Source organism: Rhinopithecus roxellana, chromosome 8 (assembly GCF_007565055.1).
Source record: "Rhinopithecus roxellana isolate Shanxi Qingling chromosome 8, ASM756505v1, whole genome shotgun sequence".
Taxonomy (NCBI): domain Eukaryota; kingdom Metazoa; phylum Chordata; class Mammalia; order Primates; family Cercopithecidae; genus Rhinopithecus; species Rhinopithecus roxellana.
Genome location: NC_044556.1, coordinates 11,708,128 through 11,726,677, shown reverse-complemented (window position 1 = coordinate 11,726,677; position 18,550 = coordinate 11,708,128). Strand labels below are relative to the sequence as shown.

The 18,550-nt window shown below is 56.6% G+C and overlaps 1 protein-coding gene and 1 pseudogene across 1 annotated transcript in view; one reads left to right on the top strand and one right to left on the bottom strand.

Annotated features, from left to right (window-relative positions):
* The window catches only part of MIER2 (MIER family member 2), a 993,207-nt gene that overhangs the window by 566,582 nt on the left and 408,075 nt on the right, over window positions 1-18,550 (bottom strand). The gene's annotated exons all lie outside the window — the stretch shown is intronic.
* Window positions 667-9,017, top strand: LOC104671454 (annotated as a pseudogene).

The following is an 18,550-nucleotide window of genomic DNA, read 5'->3' as shown; positions in this document are numbered from 1 at the left end:
CTTTGGGAAACCGAGGCGGGAGGATCACTTGAGCCCAGGACTTTGAGGCCAGCCTGGGCAACACAGTGAGACTCTCATCTCTGAAAGTGAAAATAAGGCTGGATACGGTGGCTCACGCCTGTAATCCCAACACTGTGGGAGGCCGAGGTGGGCGGATCACCTGACGTCAGGAGTTTGAGACGAGCCTGGCCAACATGGTGAAACCTCGTCTCTACTAAAAATACAAAAATGAGTGGGGGTTGGTGCGTGCCTGTAATCCCAGCTACTCGAGAGGCTGAGGCAGGAGAATCGTTTGAATCCAGGAGACAGAGATTGCTGTGAGATGAGATCGTGCAGCCTGAACGATAGAGCAAGCCTCTGTCTCAAAGTAAACATTTTGTAATAAAAATAAAAACAAATTCTGTCCCAGAAGACTGGTTTACATGGGAAAAGAGCTGTGATATTAATACAGTGTGAAGTGAACAGGTACAAATCAGCAGCTAAAAAATCACTCTTTGAGAAAGGAAGGTGCCTGCGTATGCGTCCACGCCCGGATACACACGTGGGGTCGGAACTGGAATCGTACAAACAGCACTGGTTCTCAGCGGAAGCGCTAAGAGTCTGAGTTTGGCTGTGTGGTTTGGTTTGGGGTGCTTTTCCGTGTTGGTCAAATTTTCTAGGTTCCCGATGTCCTGTCCTAACTGGCGAGAAAAGCAGGTACGTCTTTTTTTTCTTTTTTTTTTTTTGAGATAGAGTCTCACTCTGTCACCCAGGCTGGAGTGCAGTGGTGCGATCTCGGCTCACTGAAACCTCCACCTCCCGGGTTCAGGAGATTCTCCTGCCTCAGCCTCCCAAGTAGCTGGGATTACAGGCATGTACCACCACGCCCAGCTAATTTTTGTAGTTTTTTCTTTTTTTTTTGAGATGGAGTCTCCCTTTCTTGCCCAGGATGGAGTGCAGTGGCACAATCTTGGCTCACTGTAACCTCAACCTCCTGGTTCAAGCGATTCCCCTGCCTCAGCCTCCCATATTTTTTTTTTCTTTTTTTTCTCAGGAGAGAAAAAAATTGGGTTGGCCAGCCTGGGTTGGCCGGGCTGGTCTCGAACTCCTGACTTCAGGTGATCTGCCAGGCTCGGCCTCCCAAAGTGCTGGGATTACAGACATGAGCCACCGTGCCCAGTCTGTTTTTTTATTTTTATTTTTATTTTTTGAGATGGGGTCTCACTCTGTCACCCAGGCTGGAGTGCAGTGGCACAGTCTCGGCTCACTGCAACCTCCACCTCCCTGGTTCAAGCGATTCTTCTGCCTCAGCCTCCTGAGTAGCTGGGATGACAGGTGTGAGCCACTGCGCCCAGCCCCAGGTACGTTCTTTTCGGACAGCCAGGCTGACAGCAATCTGATGTTGGAGTCAGCATGGAGGTGAAAGGGCAGCTGTCCCAGCAGCCCGCCTCTCGACCCCAGCCCAGCTCTGACACTAATTCCCTGTGTGAGCAGGAGCTGGGGCTGGCCCGGCCTCCATCCTCTTCTGTACAGCCCTGACATCTGCAGAATCACAGACGATCAGGTCTGCAGGGAACCACAGAGAAGAATGAAGGCCTTTAACTAATTCAGGGCACTCAAACCACAACCCACATCCAGACGCTCCTCACATTGGAGATGCACATTTTCCAAAAATTAAAAACTGCTCGGCCGGGCGCGGTGGCTCATCTCTGTCATCCCAGCACTTTGGGAGGCCGAGGTGGGAGGATCACCTGAGGTCAGGAGTTTGAGAGCAGCCTGGCCAACATGGCAAAACCCTGTCTCTACTAAAAATACAAAAATAGCCAAGCACGGTGACAGGTGCCTGCAATCCCAGCTACTCGGGAGGCTGAAGCAGGAGAATCGCTTGAACCTGGGAGGCGGAGGTTGCAGTGAGCCGAGATCACGCCATTGCACTCCAGCCTGGGCGACAGAGCGAGACTCCATCTCAAAAAATAAATAAATAAATATAAAATAAATAAATAATAATTTTTATTGATTGATTGATTGATTGATTTGAGAGTCTCACTTGGTCCTGCACGTTGGAGTGCAATGGCGTGATCTCGGCTCACTGCAAGCTCCGCTTCTCGGGTTCACGCCATTCTCCTGCCTCAGCCTCTCGAGTAGCTGGGACTACAGGTGCCCACCACCATGCCCGGCTAGCTTGTATTTTTAGTAGAGATGGGGTTTCACATGTTGATCAGGCTGGTCTCGATCTCCTGACCTCGTGATCCGCCTGCCTCGGCCTCCCAAAATGCTGGGATTAGAGGCATGATCCACTGTGCCCAGCCAAATAAAAAATAATTAAAAAAAAATAAAGTGGGCCAGGTGCAGTGGCTCACGCCTGTAATCCCAGCACTTTGGGAGGCCAAGGCGGCTGAACCACAAGGTCAGGAGATCGAGACCATCCTGGCTAACACGGTGAAACCCCGTCTCTACTAAAAATGCAAAATATTTGCCGGGCATGGCGGTGGGCGCCTGTAGTCCCAGCTACTCGGGAAGCTGAGGCAGGAGAATGGCGTGAACCCAGGAGACGGAGCTTGCAGTGAGCCGAGATCGCACCACTGCACTCCAGCCTGGGCGACTGAGACTCCATCTCAAAAAAAAAAGAAAGAAGGAGGGAAGGAAGGAAAGAAGAAAAGGAAAGGAAAGGAAAGGAGAGGAGAAGAGAAGAGAAAAGGAAAGAAAAGAAAAGAAAAGAGAAAAGAAAGAAGAAAGCGGATCCGTAGCGTCAGGGCTGGGGCGGGGGACGGGAGTAAGGCCTGATGCAGATCATTAAGTTGACTTTAAAATGGTTACTTTTGCATTGTGTGAATTTTGCCTCAATAAAAGTCACCTTCCTGATGTTCTCTCTGTCGCAAAGGTAAGGCAGTCTCGCCCGTAAATGAAATGGTAATCAGGGCGTGTGGCTCTCACCAGTCCTTAAAAGCACCTCCAGGGAGATTGGTTTGTGTGAACAGCACCGTTTTTATGTAGCTACCAAAAAGCTATGACAGCAAAGGCCTTCAGTCCCCAAAGCCGAGGCCAGCTCCTGGCCACGTCCCTGCTGGTCGCCAAGGTCCTCAGATCCAGCAGAGCGAGAAATAGCCACCTCTGACCGAGAGTCTCAGGCCCATCTCGTTGCTCCCAGGACCTCTGCCCTCAGGTTTGCAAATCGGAGCCTCCAGTCTGCTTCCGGCCCAGAAGAGCCACTGGGGTTCCGGCCCCAGCTCGGGGAAGAGGGCAGGAGAAACCAAACCTCCTCAGAGTCCCAGCTCACACTCATGGGGCCTCGCCCCAACTGGCTGTGATCAGGAGACACCTAGGATGTTGGCCAAGACCCCCAGCATTTCTGGAGCCCGAGCCCCCTGGAGGGCCTACGAATCTGCATTTTTTTCTGAGACGGAGTCTCGCTCTGCCACCCAGGCTGGAGTGCAGTAGCGAGATCTCGGCTCACTGCAAACTCCACCTCCCGGGTTCACACCATTCTCCTGCCTCAGCCTCCCGAGTAGCTGGGACTACAGGTGCCTACCAGCACGCCCAGCTAATTTTTTGTGTGTATTTTTAGTAGAGACAGGCTTTCACAGTGTTAGTCAGGATGGTCTAAATCTCCTGATGTCACGATCTGCCCGCCTCAGCCTCCCAAAGTGCTGGGATTACAGGCGTGAGCCATCGCGCCCGGCCCCATATTTTTTTTTTTTTTTTTTTTTTAATAAAGACAAGATTTCACTATGTTGCCCGGCTAGTCTTAAACTCCTGGACTCAAGCAATCCTCCCACCTCAGCCTCCTAAAGTGCTGAGATGAGGCCAGGCGCGGTGGCTTACACTTGTAATCCCAGCACTTTGGGAGGCCAAGGTGGGTGGATAATGAGGTCAGGAGTTCAAGACCAGTCTGGCCAACATGGTGCAACCCTGTCTGTACTAAAAGTACAAAAAATTAGCCACGTGTGATGGCACACGCCTGTAGTCCCAGCTACTTGGGAGGCTGAGGCAAGAGAATCACTTGAACCTATGAGGTGGAGGTTGCAGTGAGCCAAGATCTTGTCACTGCACTCCAGCCTGGGCGACAGAGCGAGACTATCTTAAAAACAAACCAACAAACAAACACCAAAGTGCTGGGATGACAGGCGTGAGCCACTGTGCCCGGCTGGCGTGAGCCACTGTGCCCGGCTGGAGTCTGCATGTTTTTTTTTGAGATGGAGTCTTGCTCTGTCGCCCAGGCTGGAGTGCAGTGGTGCGATCTTGGCTCACTGCAAGCTCCGCCTCCCGGGTTCACGCCATTCTCCTGCCTCAGCCTCCCGAGTTGCTGGGACTACAGGCACCCGCCACCACGCCCGCTAATTTTTTGCATTTTTAATAGAGACGGGGTTTCACCGTGTTAGCCAGGATGGTCTCGATCTCCTGACCTCGTGATCCGCCCGCCTCGGCCTCCCAAAGTGCTGGGATTACAGGCGTGAGCCACCGCGCCCGGCCAGTCTGCATGTTTAACACAGTGTTTCCTACACCAGACCAGCCTGGAGATTCCTACCCTGAAGGTAGGATGTTGTTCCCATTTCACAGCCAGGAACCTTGAGACTCACTGGTTTGAAGACAGCCTGGCAGGGGCTGAGCCAAGATCTGCCCCCCAGACCCCTGCATTCCTTCCCGGCCTCCCAAAGCCATCTCAGTGCTTCACTCCTGCCTCTCTGTGCTCCGGCCTCAGCTCCTCACACCCCCTGAGCCTCCCAAGCCCCCAGCCCCCAAGCCCACGGCCGGGCCCTTTGCACGGGGGATCTTTGGGAGGGGAATTGTCTGTTCTCCTTAAGCCTCCATCTTTAAGCCGGCCGTTGTCTTGGCAACGGTCTACGGCTGACCTTTGTGCAGAAAAAAAGGGTGACCTTCCCAGTACAGGCCCCCCGGCCGCCGCCCCCGCCGCCGTGGCGCAGTTTAAAGGCATCTGTCTAAACAATGCATTATGGATTTCTCCGCCGGGCGTGCACGGGCCGAGAATTTCAATCCGGGCGGCTCTGCCATTTCCTAAACTTGAGGCATCCAGGGAGAGGGCGTTACACACACTGGCCGGAGCGCTCAGGCCCTGGGAATTGGCAAACGCTTCGGGTTCCAGCCCCGCAACTCAAGCCGGGTGAAGACCAGAGCCCCCGCCTCAGTTCCTCCATCTGTAAAGTGGCACCGAGGAGGGTCCGACTCCCAGGGGTGTGACTGGCGGCAGCGTAAATCTTCAGGGCTGCCGGCACCCAGCCTCCGGGACCCCCCTGACCCGCTGTGGAAACTGAGACAAGGACCAGAGGGCAGATCCCCCGGGCACCTGCCAAGGCCACCGACCCAGGTCTGGATGTTCCCTGTGGCCCAAGGTCACCACTGGGCCCCCCGGGGACTGACGAGAGGCCTCGAGTGGGAAAAGGGGCTGGCTCAGGCAGGGTGGACCCCACGTGGGGTGGGTATCAGGCCCCAAAACCCCTGCACACGCTGGCACAGGAAGCCCCATCAATGCCTCTCCCTCTGATTTCTCAACCCGTGACGGGAAAAGAAGAGAAAAGGAAGGAAGATTTCCTCCAAAGCTTTACCCTGGCAGAATTCTGCTCTGCGGTCCTTACCCACGTCCAGGCAGCCCTCCCTGCTCACCTCTCACCACGGGCACAGGGCACAAATTATGTCCCTCTTCTGCTCTAAACTCTGCCGTGGCTCCCCAGTGCCTTCAAGAGAAAAACCAGGCCGGGCGTGGTGGCTCAAGCCTGTAATCCCAGCACTTTGGGAGGCCGAGACGGGCGGATCACAAGGTCAGGAGATCAAGACCATCCTGGCTAACCCGGTGAAACCCTGTCTCTACTAAAAATACAAAAAAACTAGCCGGGCGAGGTGGCGGGCACCTGTAGTCCCAGCTACTCCGGAGGCTGAGGCAGGAGAATGGCGTAAACCCGGGAGGCGGAGCTTGCAGTGAGCTGAGATCCGGCCACTGCCCTCCAGCCCAGGCGACAGAGCAAGACTCCATCTCAAAAAAAAAAAAAAAAAAAAAAAAAGAGAAAAACCAAACTCCTTCCTGCGGCCCATGAAGCCCTCAGCAGCCTTAGAATCCCCTGTTCCAGCCACACCAGCTCCCTGAAGGACACACCAGGCTCCAGGCTGCCCCCAGCCCTTTGCACTGGCTGCTCCATGAGAAACCCGGCTCCTTCTCGCCCTTCTGAACTCAGCTCAAAGGACCCCTCCTCCAGGAAGCCCTCCTGCCTGCCCCCTTAGACATTTCCAAGACAGAGAGAGACAGACAGACAGGAAGATAACCGGCTCTTTCAAGCTCATGTCCTGTAGGCTCCCCGAGTGTAGGCACCCGCTCTCTCTTTATATTTTTTCTATTTTATTTGTATTCCGTTTTCAGACACTCATGAACGGGGACTTGGTGCCAGACACCCCTCCAAGTGGTTTACAGAGATGAAGTTTCCGTTGCCATAAACACTGGTTATGCAGAGTCCAGAGGTGGGGACTGGGGCTGAGGGGACGGTTCCTTTTCACCGGTGTCCAATCAGGGCATGTGCATTTTATATGGACGCCAGTCACGCTGCACCAGGGCCCAGTCGAATAACCTCGTCATATGTTGGTCACATCTGCAAAGGCCTTCTTTGTTTTTTTTTTCAGACGGAGTCTTGCTGTGTCGCCCAGGCTGGAGTGCAGTGGCCGGATCTCCACTCACTGCAAGCGCCGCCTCCCGGGTTCACGCCATTTTCCTGCCTCAGCCTCCCGAGTAGCTGGGACTACAGGCGCCTGCCAACACATCCGACTAATTTTCTTGTGTCTTTAGTAGAGACGGGGTTTCGCCGTGTTAGCCAGGATGGTCTCGATCACCTGACCTCGTGATCCGCCCGCCTTGGCCTCCCAAAGTGCTGGGATTACAGGCGTGAGCCAATGCCTCTGGCCGCAAAGGCCCTATTTCTAAATAAAGTCCCGTTCACAAGTTTCGGAGTCCAGGATGTGAACAGATCTTCCAGGGAGACACCAAGCAGCCTCAGTGTCCATTAATGGATCCAGGCCCTCCCCTCAAGCCTTTTCTTATCCCCTTCCCCACCTCCTGCACCGAGACCCCAGCATGAAGCTTCCTCAGCCCTCACCGACCTCTGCTAGGTCCCGGGGACGCTGTGAGCACCCGAGGGCAGGGCCTGAGGCTCCCCCGCCCCACCTGGGCTGGCACCTGGGAGAGGCAGGTTCCCCTGAGCATTAGCTGTGGGCTGGCTGTGGGCCCCTTGACAAGCTCCTGGGATGCTTGGGCTAAGAAGAGCCCGAGGTGCCCCAGCCCCTTCCTGAGTCCCCGCTGGGCACGTCCACTGATGGGGAGATGCCGGAGTACTGTGACTCCGGGGCGGGATGGTGAGGCGGCCCCTGGGGACCCAGAGTCCTATCCTGCCAGGGCCTCCTGTACCCTCAACCCCAAACCCAGAAAAGTCAAGTGGAGCCCAAGGCCAGAGCAGGCCAATCACAGCTGGGAGACAGGGGCCCAGGGGCCAGGAAGGCTGGGATGGAGCGTTCAGCCCATTGCCCTGCACAGCCACCGCTGGTTCTTTCCCTCTCTGTCTCTGTTTCTCCATCTCTGTTTCTCTCTGTCTCTCCCTCTCTGTTTCCCTCTGTCTCTCTCTCTCTGTTTCCCTCTGTCTCTCTCTGTCTCTCTGTCTCTGTTTCTGTCTCTCTGTCTCTCCCTCCTTCCATCTCTCTCTGTCTCCCTCTCTCTCTATCTCCCTCGTCTCCCTCTGTCTCTGTCTCTCTCTGATGACTGGCTCTATCTCCGTCTCTGTCTCTCTCTCTATCACTGTCTCTGTCTCTGTCTCTTCCTCCCTCCATCTTTGACTCTTTCTGTTTCCCTCTCTATCTCTGTTTCTGTCTTTTCCTCCCTCCTTCTCTGACTCTCTCTGCCTCCATCCATCTCTCTCTGTCTCTGCCTTTATCTGTCTCTGACTGTCTCTGTCTCTCTCTGTCTCTGTCCCTCTGATGTCTGACCCCAGTGGGCACTACCTGCACTGGTTTCGCTGCCCCTGAAGGAACAGCGCGTTCTCACTCTGCCTGCGAGATCCCCTTTGCCTCCTCTGGAGGGTCTGAGAAGACAGGAGGGCGCTGGGCCCGCCACACGGGCAGGTGACCCACATATCACCCTGCCCACCACAGGGCACAGCTGCCACCAAAGGGCTAGGGGGCGGCCGGCCGCCGTGCTTGGCAGGGACAGGTCTTCCCCCGGTGCCCCCAGGGAAGAGCAGCCCCTCCACCCGCCTCCCGCCACCTGCCTCCCTCCCCTTCCAGTCAGCGGTCAAGGGGGCTTCCCGTGCCGCTGGGCGGGCTGCAGGCATCCATGGAGGCCACAAAAGCTCTGCCAAATTCCAGGACACTCTTGCCCCCTTCACCCTCTTTTCCCTGGGATTTCCCGTAAAGGGGACAGGGCCACACATCGCTCCACACAGACCACCCCTCCCGATGCGGGATCCCACAGCAGGAAAGTCGCCTTCCCACGGGTCTGAACAGAAATCTGGGGAACCCTGGACACAGAGACACCCTCTCCACCCACCCAACCTGCCCTCCAACGCCAGCGGTACGAGAATGACACGGCCGTCTGCAGGAGCATACAAACGGGCAGGGACCACCTGCGGAAAGCCTCCCTCACGTGGGCGAGCCCTCCTGTGTGCAGCTGCCATGCCATGACAATAGCTGCCACCATAGAGCCCCCATCACCGCCACCTTTGCCGATGGAGAAACAGAGTCACAGGGTGGCCGGGTCACCTCCGGAAGTGGCAGGGCCAGCTGGGAGACACAGGGCCAAGCCTGGAAACTGTTTCCATGTATCATGCCCCAAACGCCAGGCCCTGCTGGGGAACGCACCCTCTGCTTCTGGCCTTGGTGGGACCTGCCTGGCCTCTGCCTGACCTTCTGTGAGGGTCAAAGGCCCAAATCCAGGGCCATTGGAAGAGTTTGCAAGAACAGCATTCCCTGCACACTCAGAAACGTCTGGAACAGCCCAAATGTCCATCAACACAAGAACGGGCAAATGCAGCACGGCCCTCCACCCACTGGAACACAACTCAGTCACGAAAAGGAGCGAGGCTCTGACCCAGGCCACAGCGCAGATGCACCCTGAGGATGCCACGCTCAGTGAGAGACGCCAGACACAAAAGGCCACGTAGTGTGTCATCCCATTTCTATGAAATGTCCAGGGCAGGCCCATCCATAGAGACAGGGAGGGGATGTGTGGGTGCCGGGGCTGGGGAGGGAACGGGGTATCCTCTTGGGGTGATCGAAATGTTCTAAAGTTGATTGGGTTGATGGACACACAGCTTTGTGAAGAAAATAAAACAAATCAATTGTATACTTTAGGCTGGGCATGGTGGCTCACGCCTGTAATCCCAGAACTTTGGGAGGGCGAGGCGGGTGGATCACCTGAGGCCAGGAGTTCGAGACCAGCCTGGCTAACACGGTGAAACCCTGTCTCTACTTAAAAAAAAAATATGGCCGGGCGCGGTGGCTCAAGCCTGTAATCCCAGCACTTTGGGAGGCCGAGACGGGTGGATCACGAGGTCAGGAGATCGAGACCATCCTGGCTGACACGGTGAAACCCCGTCTCTACTAAAAAATACAAAAAAACTAGCCAGGCGTGGTGGCGGGCGCCTGTAGTCTCAGCTACTCGGGAGGCTGAGGCAGGAGAATGGCGTGAACCCGGGAGGCGGAGCTTGCAATGAGCCGAGATGGTGCCACTGCATTTCAGCCTGGGTGACAGAGCGAGACTCCGTCTCAAAAAAAAAAGAAAAAAGAAAGTTGGCCGGGCGCGGTGGCTCAAGCCTGTAATCCCAGCACTTTGGGAGGCCGAGACGGGCGGATCACGAGGTCAGGAGATCGAGACCATCCTGGCTAACACGGTGAAACCTCGTCTCTACTAAAAAATACAAAAAACTAGCCGGGCGAGGTGGCGGGCGTCTGTAGTCCCAGCTACTCGGGAGGCTGAGGCAGGAGAATGGCGTAAACCCGGGAGGCGGAGCTTGCAGTGAGCTGAGATCCGGCCACTGCACTCCAGCCCGGGCGACAGAGCGAGACTCCGTCTCAAAAAAAAAAAAAAAAAAAAAAAAAAGAAAGTTGATTGGGTTGATGGATACTTTAGGCCGGTGTGGTGACTCACGCCTGTAATTCCAGCACTTTGGGAGGCCAAGGTGGGCGGATCACCTGAGACCAGGAGTGTGAGACCAGCCTGGCCAACATGGTGAAATCCCATCTCTACTAAAAATACAAAAAAAGGCCGGGCGCGGTGGCTCAAGCCTGTAATCCCAGCACTTTGGGAGGCCGAGACGGGCGGATCACGAGGTCAGGAGATCGAGACCATCCTGGCTAACACGGTGAAACCCCGTCTCTACTAAAAAAGACAAAAAACTAGCCGGGCGAGGTGGCGCGCGCCTGTAGTCCCAGCTACTCGGGAGGCTGAGGCAGGAGAATGGCGTAAACCCGGGAGGCGGAGCTTGCAGTGAGCTGAGATCCGGCCAGTGCACTCCAGCCTGGGCGACAGAGCGAAACTCTGTCTCAAAAAAAAAAAAAAAAAAAAAAAAAAAAAAAATGTATACTTTAAATGAATGAACTGTATGTTATGTGAATATCTCAATAAAGCTGTTTTAGAAATTGCCTTCTTGGGCTGGGTACAGTGGCTCACACCTGTAATCCCTGCAGTTTGGGAGGTCAATACAGGCGGATCCCGTGAGGTCAGGAGTTCGAGACCAGCCTGGTCAACACGATGAAACCCTGTCTCTACTAAAAATACAAAAATTAGCTGGGTGCGGTGGCGGGCGCCTGTAATCCCAGCTACTCGTAGTGAGACCCCCATCTCTACCAAAAAATGAAAAAATGAGATGGGAGGATCACTTGATCCCAGGAGGTGGAGGCTGCAATGAGGTGAGATCGCACCACTGAACTCCAGCTTGGGGAATGGGGGTGAAGCCATGTCTCAAAAAAAAAAAAATTGCCTTCCCTTCTGTCCCTTGTCATTTTTCCTCAATGACATTGAAAGGTGTCACCTTCACCTTCTTCTGGAGCCACACGCAAGGAAGCCTTGTCTAGGAGCCTTGCTAGGTGGTGAGCCTGCTGTCTCTGGAGGTGCGTAAGTGGAGAAGAGTGAGCCTTGGGTGAGGCTGCCTGCCCTGAGTAATGAATGGCCTCTGACTCTTAGGTCCAGCATCCCAAACCCCAAACTCAGCCAGGCGTAGTGGCTCATGCCTGTAATCCCAGCACTTTGGGAGGCTGAGGCGGGTGGATCACTTGAGGTCAGGAGTTCGAGACCAGCCTGGCCAACATGGCAAAACCCTGTCTCTACTAAAATAAAAATGTTTAAATATATATATATTAGCTGGGCACGGTGGCAGGTGCCTGTAATCCCAGCTACTCAGGAAGCTGAGGCAGGAGAATCGCTTGAACCTGGGAGGCAGAGGTGGCAGTGAGCAGGGATCATGCCACTACATTCCAGGCTGGGTGACAGAACAAGACTCCACCTCAAAACACAAAAACAAAAAAAAGAAAACCGAACTCCTGGCTGCTGGAATGAATCCCAACCCTCCTGGCTGAGCAGAGGCCTCGGGTGGGCACCGTGTAGACAGCATCCCAGCGGCCGGCCGGGCCAGAGCGCCGCATACACATACGTGTGCGTTCACATGCACATGTACAACTGCTGGGGGATGTTCCCCCCTTCTTTTCTTTAAGTAAAGAGGCCTGTCATGGTCAAGGGGCGTCCTGACACTGTATATTTCACGGTGCTTTCATCACGGCCGGCCGGCGGGGGGAGCCTCCCGGCCGGGCTCACAAAGGGCCCTCTAAGCCCTCCGCGTCCTAAGTCTCTACCTGGGAGCCTGCCTCATTTCCTATTAACTTCAAAAGTCTCAATCCTATTATGGCGGGGGGCGGAGAAACAGCGGAATGGAAGAGGAGGCCTTTATTCCCCGGTCCGAACTGGGCAGAGGCCCCAGGGACCCTCATTAGGCAGGCAGTGTTCCCGAGGGTCTCAGGGGGACTTTGACAACGGCCCTCCCCACCCGACCAAGAGCCCGGAAACCGCGGCGGGGCCCCTGAGCCGCCCAGAGCGGCCCTTCCCTCCCCAGCAGGAATGGCAGGCGGGAGGCGGGTCTGGCGGGCGCAGCTTCATGCTGCCATGAGCCTCACTCACCGGAGCCTCTGGGCAGCGAGACCCGGGGCCCTGACCTGGGTGTTAGCCCCAATCCCCAGCCTTGGTTTCCTGCCCTGGAAAATCGGGGCAACCCCACTTCCCACTCTCGCAGCTCTCTTAGGCTCCTATATGGGTAGAAGGAAGCACCTCCCATTCCTCGCTCAGCCGGGACCCTCTGGCTTTTTCAGGTTCTTCTGGCCTTGCCCTGTGCGCAGCAGAGTGCGCAGCCAGGCCCGGGAGTGTGAGGTAATCCTGGGGCAAGGGAGCCATCGTAGGACTGAGGCAGGGGAGGGTCACCATCTGAGTTTCAGGTTTTTTGTTTTTTGTTTTGAGACGTAGTCTTGCTTTGTTGCCCACGCTGACTGCAGTGGCACAATCTTGGCTCCCTGAAACCTCTGCCTCCCAGGTTCAAGCAATTCTCCCTGCCTCAGCCTCCTAAGTAGCTGGGATTACAGACGCCCACCACCACGCCCGGCTAATGTATTTGTATTTATAGTAGAGACGGGGTTTCACCATGTTGGCCAGGCTGGTCTTAAACTCCTGACCTCAGGTGATCCACCCGCCTCGGCCTCCCAAAGTGCTGGGAGTACAGGTATGTGAACCACTGCACCCAGTCTGTGATCCCATTTCTATGAAATGTCCAGGACAGGCCAATCCACAGAGGCAGGGAGGGGATGCGTGGGTGCCGGAGCTGGGGTGGGCACGGGCAGCAACGGCTAATAGGGATGGGGTTTCTTCTGGGCTGATGAGAACATTCTGGAACTAGACAGAGGTGATGTTTGCACAACTCTGCAAATACGTTAAAAGTCACTGGATTACACCTATAAGCAGGTGAACCTCATGGTCTGTGAATTATATCTCAGTGATGAAAAGTTGAGAGCCACTCACTGTGTTGCAGAGCTGGTTCCTTTATCCTGTCGCTGTGTGCTGCAAGCCTTCTGTCTTCTGTGCGTGACTGTGACTTTCTAGAGGGAAGGGAACACGTCTTCTTCCCCTTGCTGTATCATCTCTGACTCACTGGTCACAAATATTGTCAAACTGAACATAAAAATGGGTGTCAAGGCCAGGCAAGGTGGCTCACGCCTGGGATCCCAGCACTTTGGGAGGCCGAGGCGGGAGGATCGCTTGAGCTCGGGAGTCGGAGACCAGCCTGAGCAACATAGCGAGACCACCCCCACCATCTCAAAAAAATAAAACAGAAAAGAAAAAGAAAAAAAATGGGTGTCTGAAGATTGGAGGGATATGGCCGGCCACAGGTGGGCAGCGAGGGAGCTGCTGGGCTGGCCACGTGCAGGGATGGAGCAGCCTGTGCAAAGTCCCTGGGGCAGAGACAAAAGCAGCTTGTTCTAAAGACAGAACTGGGAGGTTGGGTCTGAGTGAGCGGGAAGGGGAGGAAAGAGGGCTGGATCGATCCCTCCCTCCCTCCCTCCCTTCCACTCTATCCCCAGGGTAAAGTGCAGGGGCGTGATATCTCGGTTCACTGCAACCTCCACCTCTCAGGTTCAAGCAATTCTCCTGCTTCAGCCTCCTGAGTAGCTGGGATTACAGGCCCGTGCCACCACACCTGGCTAATTTTTTTTTTTTTTTTTTTTTTTGAGACAGAGTCTCGCTCTGTCGCCCAGGCTGGAGTGCAGTGGCCGGATCTCAGCTCACTGCAAGCTCCGCCTCCTGGGTTTATGCCATTCTCTCGCCTCAGCCTCCCGAGTAGCTGGGACTACAGGCGCCCGCCACCTCGCCCGGCTAGTTTTTTGTATTTTTTTAGTAGAGACAGGGTTTCACCGTGTTAGCCAGGATGGTCTCGATCTCCTGACCTCGTGATCTGCCCGTCTCAGCCTCCCAAAGTGCTGGGATTACAGGCTTGAGCCACCGCGCCCGGCCGACACCTGGCTAATTTTTGTATTTTCAGTAGAGAAGGGTTTCACTACGTTGGCCAGGCTGGTCTTAAACTCCTAACCTCAGGTGATCCACCCGCCTTGGCCTCCCAAAGTGCCAGGATTACAGGCATGTGCCACCGAGTCCGCATCCCGCCCAGAGGGCTGGATTCTTTTTTTTTTTTTTTTTTTTTTTTTTTGAGACGGAGTCTCGCTGTGTCGCCCAGGCTGGAGTGCAGTGGCCGGATCTCAGCTCACTGCAAGCTCCGCCTCCCGGGTTTACGCCATTCTCCTGCCTCAGCCTCCCGAGTAGCTGGGACTACAGGCGCCCGCCACCGCGCCCGGCTAGTTTTTTGTATTTTTAGTAGAGACGGGGTTTCACCGTGTTAGCCAGGAGGGTCTCGATCTCCTGACCTCGTGATCCACCCGCCTTGGCCTCCCAAAGTGCTGGGATTACAGGCTTGAGCCACCGCGCCCGGCGAGGGCTGGATTCTTGATTCCTGCTGCCTTGAACCCATATGGGGCAAGTGGACAGAGTCATGGGTCAGGTGCAGAGCAGCAGAGCTCACGGTCACGGGTCCAGATGGAGCAGCAGGTGTCTCCTTACCTCCCAAAGCCTTGGGGTTGTATCTGGCCCCCCCGACCTGGAAACCCAAGCCTGCTTGCTCCCAGGTCTTCCAGCTTATTTCTCTAAGGATTTGCACATTCCAGAGGAGGAAACTGAGGCACAGAAGTTTCCATGACCCCGGAGAGCTGCCCGAGAGCATGGCACAGCAGGTGTTCATCACACCCAGCGGGAATGACAGTGGCGAGGCCAGGAGTACCAGAAATCAACCAGGATCCCGCAGCAGGGGCCAGCTGAACCCACCAAGGGCACCTGTGGGTAGGACCCTCTCCTCAGCCATGGTGTGGGAAGGTGCAGCTGCACCAGACGGCCCCCAGGGTGCAAACGGCCTCACCGGCCCTGCCTTGTAGCGGCAGTAAGAGGTGAACCCGGACGCGTATCCCTGCCTGAGTAGAGAGGACCGTCCCAAGGCCAAGGAAACCACCCACAGCACCCACGAGAGGGTATTTGGAGCGGTGACGTTGTGCACCCCACGACCCAGAAAGTGGACACGGGTGTGGTCACCACACAGGAGGACCCAGAGGTGCTCATCACACAGGAGGGACCCAGCTGTTCTGTGACTGACAAAACGCTCTGTGCCTCAGTTTCCTCCTATGAAAAATGGGTCTCCCAAGAGGATTATGGCAGAAACCACTGGCCGGGGCAGTGGAGGGGCAGCAGAGGTGAGGAAGGGTGGTGGCCAGGGCTTGGGGTTCCTGTTGGGGCATCAGACCCAGGCCTGAGGCTCCAGGAGGTGAACATGAAGCTAGGACCCCAGGTCCAGCCAGGGGGACTCCCCAGCACCTGAGGCCGCCCTGACCATCCAGACCTCTGAGCCTGCCTGCTCCGGGATCCCGGTCCCGACCGACCCAAACCAGGCGCCCCGGACGCCGCCCTCCTGCGCCCGGAGCGGGCCCCTTGCAGACCATCCGGCTGGGCCTCCCAGGGACGCTGTCTGCGGGGCGGAGCTCCGAGCGCCGAGGGGCCGCGGGTGTCCACGCAGCCCTGCCCGGGCGCCAGTCCAGCTCCCCGGCCTCTGCGGCTCCCGAGCGCGTCTGCCCGCGCCGCCGTCTCCACCGGCCTCCTCGCTCCACCTAGCGGCGGCCAGAGCCCGGAGCCGCGGGGTGCCCAGAGAGGGCGCCGGGCTGTGGGGGGTCGGGGGCGCACAGTCCGGCAGGTGTGGCCAGGGAAACTGAGGCACGGGAGGGCCAGGCACGCCCCCAGGGTCACGCAGAATGAACGGGAAGGTTCAGATCGAACTCCGGCACCCAGGAGCCCATGTAGGTTCCTCCACGGCCACCCCGGAAAAGGAGGGAAGCCTGGAGGCCTGAAAGGAAGGAATGCAGGGCGCAGAAGATGGAGCCAGGCGCACCGCAGTCCTGCCGAGGACCCGGTCAGGTCCGAGCTGGGTCCGAAACCCCAGTGCTGCCAACGCCAGCATGGCCGTGGCCTCCTTCCCTCACCTCCCAGCAGCCTCTGTCTGTGGCCTCAGTCTCCTCATTTGTCAAATGGGTATTAGAGGATCCTTGGGAGGTTCTAGGGAGAGGAGGCAGGGAAAGCCTGCTGGCTGACATATGGTACACAGTAAGCACCCAATAAATGTTGGCTATTGGCCAGGTGCAGTGGCTCACACCTGTAATCCCAGCACTTTGGGAGGCTGAGGCGGGGTGGATCACTTGCACTCAGGAGTTCAAGACCAGTCTGGGCAACATGGTGAAACTCCGTCTCTACTAAAATTACAAAAATTAGCTGGGCGTGGTGGCAGGTGCCTGTAATCCCAGCTCCTTGGGAGGCTGAGGCAGGAGAATCGCTTGAACTCGGGAAGTGGAGGTTGCAGTGAGCTGAGATTGCACCACTGCACTCCAGCCTAGGCGACAGAACAAGACTCTGTCTCTAAATAAATAAACAAATAAATAAATTAGCCGGGTGTGGCGGTGCACACCTGTGGTCCTAGTTACTTGGGAGGCTGAGATGGGAGGCTCACTTGAGCCAGGGAGGCCGAGGCAGCAGTGAGCTGAGATCGCATTACTGCACTCCAGCCTGAGTGACAGAGCAAGACTGTCTCAAAAATAAATAAATAAACAAATAAATAAATAAGCCAGGCATGGTGGGGTGCACCTGTAATCCCAGCTACTCGGGAGGCTGAGGAAGGAGAAGCACCTGAACCCGGGAGGTGGAGGTTGCAGTGAGCCAAGATTGCACTATTGCACTCCAACCTGGGCGACAGAGCAATTCTGTCTCTAAATAAATAAATAAATAAATAATACATTAGCCTGGCATGGTGGGTGGCATCTGTGGTCCCAGTTACATGGGAGGCTGAGATGGGAGGATCACTTGAGCCAGGGAGGTTGACGCTGCAGTGAGTTGAGATGGCACCTCAGCTCACCACACTCCAGCCTGAGTGACAGAGTGAGACTCTGTCTCAAAAAATAAATACAGAAACGTTAGCTGTCGTGTAATATTGTTGCCTGGGCTTGTGCACCCTCCTCTGTGGCTTCACCTTAACTGTTTCCCCCAGGGCTGGATGCTCCCTCCTGCCTCCCCCCCACCCCTCTGCACACAGCCTCACCCCTGCAGGAACGCTCTTCCTCCCCTTCCTCTGCCTCCGACTCAAGTTTGCCTGCCGTGACCCCCACGGTGCCCCAGGGTTCAGCCCAGGGTCAGGCGCACGGCGGCCGTTCGGTGACTGCATGAGGTTGGATGAAAATCAGGCTGGCTCCACACTGTGCTGCCCTGCGCCCTCGTTCCACACCCAGAGAAACTGAGGCCCGGAGAAAAGAGGCAGGCCAGCGGAGCTCTCTCATCACAGGCGACAGTCCCAGGGACCTGGAGGGAGAGCTGAGGAAGCCAGCAACTCCTTCCCCTCCACCAGCCCCCAAGGAGGGTCTTGCGGCAGAAGCAGAGACCAGGCCAAATTGAAATTGATCATGGGGAACAGCTCGGCAGGGTGGAACAGACACACGGCCACCGGGGAACACACGGGCGCCCAAGCGTGTGAGCGCGTCCCAGCCTGCGACGGAGAATCTTTTAATCTGCGGTGGATGCTGCTAGCTGAGGCCTCTAAGTAGCCACAAGGCACGGGGGCTAAACTGCAGCAGCTGGCAGGCATGAGGACTCCTCCATTCACTTCATTCATTTCTTCCTCCTGCAGACGCTGGGTAAACGTAGAGCGGCAGAGGGTGGCCAGAAAAGCCCCTCCCCCTATTCCAGGCAAGGGGCTCCTGGGGGGGACACACAGGGGCCAGGTACCCAGAGGGGTTCCTGAAGACTGGGGGTTTAGAAGCTAGCCGCGCCTTCCAGGACCAGCCAGACGTCCAGGAATTCCTGTTTGGTGACAGAGAGGGGCAGCTGCCGGCCCTGTGTCTCTCCCTGCAGGCAGCCGGGCCTGGCTCCCACCCCAGAGTTGTGGGGCTTACAAGGGCTCCTCCACGCCTCAGTTTCCCGTGTTGGCCTCCAAGAGGTGATGACCGGGCACGTGGCCAACGGGACAGCCACATCCTCCTGAAGCCCCTCAGACCCTGACCCGGAAGCCCCCCTTGGTGCCCGGGGCGGGGGTCGTGCCCCAGCTCATCTCCCAGGGCCCCTCTCTGGTGAGAGCCTCGACCCCGGGATTAGGAGGCTGGGGTCAGGGGTCAACAGCATTTGCCGCGGCTCCATTCAGGCCGAGAGCGGATCCGTTCTCCCTGCCACCTCGAATTTCCTGGACAAAGGCTCAGTGGAGGGACCGGGCAGAGGGACCCCCGAGCACCCTGGGAAAGCCCCGGGAGAGCCTCTGCCCCCGCCAGGCGCCTCTGCCCACACAGCCCCCATTCAGCCGCCAATGAGCCAACGAGAGGGACCCTGCACGCCCATGCTGCAGATGGGGAAACTGAGGCAGCCAGCAGCTGGAGCGGGCCAAGCAGCTGCAGGACTTTGGCCAGGCGGGGGCCACGCGAGGGAGGC